Genomic DNA, 5,994 nt, shown 5'->3' on the forward strand with positions numbered 1-5,994 from the left:
GGAAAGACACAACTGAGTGCATTAGACTTTAGGGCCGGGTCCAACTCTGCAAGTCACTCCAGAGACAGCGTGGAAGATGCAATTAATTTAGTGTTTTGAAATGAAAGCGTTTGCTATTTACATAAGGGTCATTAACATTTCTCAACTAAGATCTAAGCACCCTCTTTAAATAAAGAGAGTTCTTTTAATAAAACAGGCCCCTACAGAAGCTAGGTGCAGGTAAGTTTTTACAGTTACTCAGCACTCGCCGCCAGACAGGAGCTCCCTTCAGCAGAGTAGGGATGTCTCAGGGCACGGCCCCCCTTGCATGCGGGAGGCTGCCGTTCCTCACACCGGCTCTCCAGACGGGTTCCGAGGAAAGTCGCTGACAGGCGGCCCTTCCCTCCGGCCTTACCAAGAGGGGCTGGGCAGGGGAGCCACCTGTGAGATCTCCCCTGTCCTCAGGCGAGCGGGCCCTGCAAGCCAACCACGGCCAAAACACTCCCGAGCGCGGCGCAGCCCGGCTGCCGAAAAACTTGGAGTCGGGGCTCCTCAGCTGCCAACAGACTCACCCTCACGCCGTTCCAGCACTTCGGGCACGGGTGGCTTATACGCCTTCTTTTGCCCTTTTGAGTCACCCCATCAGCAAGACACTCCCACCCCCCGAGACCCCTCCGGGCAGCCTCTCCTCTCCCCAGCGGGCCGGTGGCAGCGCGGCTCCCCGCTACCTCAGCCCGGCAGGACCCCACCGCCCTCCTCCGCGGGCTGCCCCAGCCCCTTCCCTCCGGCCGGAATCAGCCTCAGTTACCTCGTCCCGGCGGGCAGCCGCTGCCCCACGCCGTCTCCCCGCTTGTCTGAGGGGAAGGGAGGAGGCGGCGGCGCGGGGCGAGGCAGCCCCAGCCCGCCGCCGCCGGGCCAATGGCGGCACCGCCTCCCTCAGAGCGGGGCGGCTCCCCTCCGCCTCGGGCCCGCCCTCCGCCGCTGCCGGGCCAATGGTGACGCCGCCTCCCTCAGAGCGGGGCGGTTCCCCTCCGCCTCGGGCCCGCCCTCCGCCGCTGCCGGGCCAATGGTGGCGCCGCTTCCCTCAGAGCGGGGCGGTTCCCCTCCGCCTCGGGCCCGCCCTCCGCCGCCGGAGCCCCGCTCGTGTTCGTGTCACCTGTGGCACCGAGAGGGCGTTCTGAGGGAGCGGGGCGGTGAGACTCGGTCCTCGGTGCAGTAGGAGCCTTCGGGGACGGATCTGAGCGGGCAGAGGCTTGTGGAGGCAGGCTCGCTCCACAGCGGAAAGCGGGTCTTTCGCATGAAGTCCACGCAGGGAATATCAGCTTGTCCTGACTAGCTGCCTTGAGGTAAACCGATCAGTATTTCACTGTACCTGGTGATAGGCAACCTCAGAGGTGTGAACATACGCCCCTGTTTGCAGTAAAGATACAGGCAGCGATAACGGAGGTTTCAGTCATCTATTTGTCCAGGAAGCCGCTGTAAGTTCTTCACTGTTTAATTAGTGGCAGAAAATACACATGCCACTATTTCATAGGATGTTTCAGCAGGACCTTCTCCTTGCTCAGCAGCCAAGGGACCAAGGTGATTTCTGAAGCCGGAGTCCATACGAGAGCAAGGTGACAGCACCAACCCCCTGTCACGGGGAGAGCTGGTGTGGTGGTATTTTCCCATTATGCATGTTCTTGTCACGGAGCTTGCTTTATATTTTAATTCTGTTTGGGGGCAGCTGGAGGATTTCGGTCTCTGGAGTGCCCAGGAGCGGGGCCTGCTGTGCCTTGTGGGCAGCCCATGAGTCAGATCCCCATGGCTGCCGGCCTGCCCGCTTCCTCCGGTCTCACTTGCAGAAGCCTGGTTTTAAATGACTTCCCCATTGTGTTCCCAGCCTGAATCACTGCCCAAATCCTAGGTCATCAACACTGGCATTCTGCTAACCATAAATCCTTATGTTTCACCTCCTACTCAAACTTGGATATGGTGAAACAATTTAATGCTTTTTAGAGAAAATTTAGTATACATGGCATTGGTGTAAAGGTTTGGTAAATTATATTTCTTTTCAATTTCATGTATTTTATATGAGGATCTTCCTTCCTGATGATAAAATTAGGGACGAGAGCAAGCTTCATGCACCATCCAGTAAAATTCTGGCTTAATAAGCCTTTAATAAGGTTTCCATTTAGTTCACAAGGATCAAAGTGAATTGGAGACCTTGTGAAAGCTTAAAACTCAGTTTCTCCCCTCAATGATTTTCATTCAAACATCTTTTATTCACATATCCTGTTTATTCATCCTAATGCAGCATACTAAGCTGTACCTATTCAAACCCACACTGAACTCCTGTTTAGTGCAGATCAAGAAACATCATTTGGTTCATTAATTAGAAGCGGGGGCCCTCTTTGACACTCTTGGTACATAGAATGTACTTTTCTGTTGTGTAAGTATCTCTTTTTTTCCCCTCTCACAGCAGTCCCAAAGAAGAAGAAGGAAGGCAGGGGTAAGTAAAACTGAGTCTTTTTAGACCAGACACGTTGTATCAGCTGGCAGGTGTGGGTATGCTTGGCCCTGCCAGATGGAGCCAGAAATGATGGGTCTGCTCTACCAATTGCCCAAACCAATTCACCCTTTAATCAAGGACTTTGGACCCAAGCTTAGGAAAAGCAGCTCCTTGCTGCTAGGAAGCTCCAGGTGGCAGAGGCCTCCAGCATTGTGACAAGTGACAGCCGTAAAACTGTGTATGGGGTGTGTGTTGTGTCTGTTAAAATACATGTGTTCTCTCCTACTCACATTCAGTTTAGTGATTTGTTCTGGAAATTGATTCCAATGAAATCTGTGGGATTATGTATGCAGGGGCTGTCCCATCTCAGACCAGTTGCCAGTTCATAACTTGAGTGTTTACAATACTGAAAATACCTGAATGACATGCATGGCAAGGACCCTCAGACTGATTCTTCAGTAACTTCAGATGGAAAGAGTCTGCAGCCAGTATACAGCCTGTCCCCACAGTTGCACTGCACTGGTGTAGACCTGAATAAGTTGGTTTTTTGTGTAAGCATGGAGCGGCTGTTTTTCACGTGGATTGAGCCTGAGCACCCTCAAGGTAGCACCAGGAGGACCAAAGCTAGTGACAGAAGGATGGGCCCTACCAACCCTCCTCTTAGTCTTCCCCATACATAGTCATGGAGTTGCTAAGCTCTTGGAACAATAAAAAGATATAAGCATGTTTTTGATTGCAGTACAACACTAAGTGTTATGACACCTTTAAGAAAAAAAACCTGCAGGTATCTTTGTGTCGTGGTATTCCTATCAGATTCAGAAACTGGATCACCTTTCTTCCTACACCCCCTCATTCAACATATCTTTCTCTCTAGCCGTTATCCAAAGCAGAAAGGAAGTCATCCCATCTTCTCCCATTAAAGGAAAAATAAATGAGTGCTTCAGTGTGTTTACAGAATGGCAGGTATTAGTTGAAGAGAGAGTAACTTCCAGTGAAGCAAATCCACCTGATACTGCTTTCCTTCCTCCAGCTTCATCCAGAGAGAATCTCGACCTCCTTTGAACACTCAACCACTCCCTGATGAGAGCTAACACGAATCACAGCTAACTCAGATGCCGCTGATTTCATTGCTGTAGTGGTATTTCCCTGGCTGGTGGCTTTGACCACATCATCCCTTGCTTTGCATCCTTCAGTTGGCTCCTGGGCCCCAAGGTTTTTTTCTTCCTTTAAAACAATCTGCACTTTTAGGTTATGCGATAAAAGGCTTTTCTCCACATACGCAAGGGAAGGCAGAGGAACAATGGTGGGTGGAGGACCCTGAGAAATACCCTGCCTGGCTGCTCCCAAACCCACCACAGGAGCTATCAGCCCACCAAAGGTCCATCTTCACACACATGAAGGAGCACAGAGGCACAAGGGCAGGTGGGGGAGCTCCAATAACCCCTTCAGAGACACAGCCCCTTCCAGGGCTGTCCTGGGGGAGCCTCAGTACCTTATACACTGGGGGGATCACTGCCTGTGGGGGTGAAACACATTATAGGATGCAAGGGAAGAGGTTTTTCAGATTACACAAGACCTCCTGTGGGATATTCAGGGGATGAGCCAAAGGTGGGGAAAAAGGAGGGATAAAGGCGGTTTGGAAAGGAACAAGTGTGAGAAAGTGAGCGGATAAGGGGATAAAAGGGGCCAGTCATGTATAAATGGGGCTGGTGGTGTGCTTGTCTGCCCATGCCCTGTGCCTGCTGAGCATCGTCCGTCCTGTCTTCTATTAAACTCAATTTCTAACTTTTTTTTTTTTTTTTTTTTGCGGGGCTGGGGTGTGGGGTGGAGGTGAGTGGCTCTCTATTCTGCAAGCATGTGTGTGTATGGGGGCACTACTGACCTCCTAGCTGGGTCGTGTCACATGGGAGAGGCAAATCCTCTGCCATCTTACCAACATAAGGCATTTCTTTACATCTTTAAAAAGTAAGTCTTAAAAAGCATATATTGTATGTATTGGTTCCTGATGACCATTAAAGGGCAAATGTCGTACCCATTATCAAGGGCAAGAAGAAGGATCCAGGGAACTGCAGAGCAGTCAGCCTAATCTCAGGCTCCAGGAAGATTATGGAGCAGATCTTCCTGGCACCTGTGTTCAAGCTTGGTAAGAGAGGGTCAAAGAAGAGTTGAAAGCACTGCCTGATCCTGGCAACACTGTTAACCTGCAACATAGGGACTCAAACTTATCATAATATTTTCTATTTCTGGATCTAAGACAAGACTTTCTAAAAGGTGTAAGTATTGTCTGCCCATGCGAATAGAAAAAGGCAAAGGTTGCCCATGGTCAGGTTTAAGCACTGTTACTTTTTGACATAGTGGTATTTAAATACATCCAAGTTAAAGATCTTGTGCTACAGAGTACGAAGTTGAAGGCTGTGTTTATTTTTTTTTTTTTTTCTTTCTTTCTCATCTGAACAGATATGTGGGGCCACTGAATGAACATAAACAGCATCTTCCTACTGTCTTCAATATAGATGCATTGCAAATTATGATCTCTGCCTATGGGGCTAAAATTGTTTTGTCCTTGCTTTAATGAATATACCTTAATTACAGAGACTGCTGTAGTATGTCAAACAGGACTTGTTATAGGATAACATAAGCTCCCACAGGACTGGCCAAAAACTCTGAAATAAGAAGGTAAATGTGAATTTCACCCAAGAATGAGGACAAAGGCATTTAATATAGTGATTTACAATTTATTTCTGTGGTAGAGTATGGCTCCCAGGGTTACGTGGCTCAGGCACCGATGTCCTATGGAGGAGAATGACATACAGAGCCCATCCAAAACCCATGGAGGTCCGCCGGCCATCAAGAGAGAAGCAGAAGCAGTTCAGGATCAGCCTCCAGCTCTCCTTTACATCTTCTTACGCCCTGTCCCCACAGCTGGGGCGCGGCTTTTTGCACAACACTGGTGTGTGGGGCAAAGAGGGTTGCCGGCAGTAAGTAGTGTATGGCTGCCGGTTACTAGGGCGGAGGAGCTTGCTCCGTCTCGGTGCCTTGGACGGCTCAGGGGGCCATTCCTGAGAAAGCAGCTCCGCAGTCGTGGCGGGCCCAGCTCACCTTCGGTGTGGAACAGCAGCTACCACTGCCAGCCTTGGAAATGCTCTTTTTCTTGAAGACAGCTGCAACTTTACCTCACAGTTTTAAGGCTGCCGCCGTAGGTATCCATTTGGGCCAAACTCTGGCCAGCCCCTGACCTTCACCACACGGAAATCCCTCTCAGGACTTAAATTCCCCCTGCGCTGTTGTTAACGTTCGCTTTTCCCATTTCCAGTACAGGAATCACGAAGCAAACACACTGCCACCGCACCTGACTCTTCCCACAGCAGAGGCTCTGGAGCGTGTCGCCTCATCCTTCCCCCCCCCAGCGATGGCGTCCTCACCCCCGCCCTGCGGGGCGCTCCCCCCCCGAGGGACGGCGCGGCGCTTTTGGCGGGCTTTTCCCCGGCGGCACGCGCCGCCAGAGGGCGCCGCTGCCCCTCGGA

General features: G+C 51.0%; 1 protein-coding gene across 5 annotated transcripts in view; it reads right to left on the reverse strand.

The window, feature by feature from the left end:
- SYTL2 (synaptotagmin like 2) overlaps positions 1-908 on the reverse strand; it is a 63,023-nt gene extending 62,115 nt beyond the window's left edge. For 4 of the 5 annotated variants that reach the window (XM_075050157.1, XM_075050156.1, XM_075050155.1 and 1 more), the window contains exon 1: positions 788-908. The gene's annotated coding sequence lies outside the window, so the exon portion shown is untranslated. The remainder of the gene's footprint in view (positions 1-787) is intronic. The other variant, XM_075050154.1, reaches the window with a different exon arrangement.
- Between the last annotated feature and the right edge of the window lie 5,086 nt (positions 909-5,994).

This window comes from Buteo buteo, chromosome 18 (genome assembly GCF_964188355.1).
Source record: "Buteo buteo chromosome 18, bButBut1.hap1.1, whole genome shotgun sequence".
NCBI classification, from domain to species: Eukaryota; Metazoa; Chordata; class Aves; order Accipitriformes; family Accipitridae; genus Buteo; species Buteo buteo.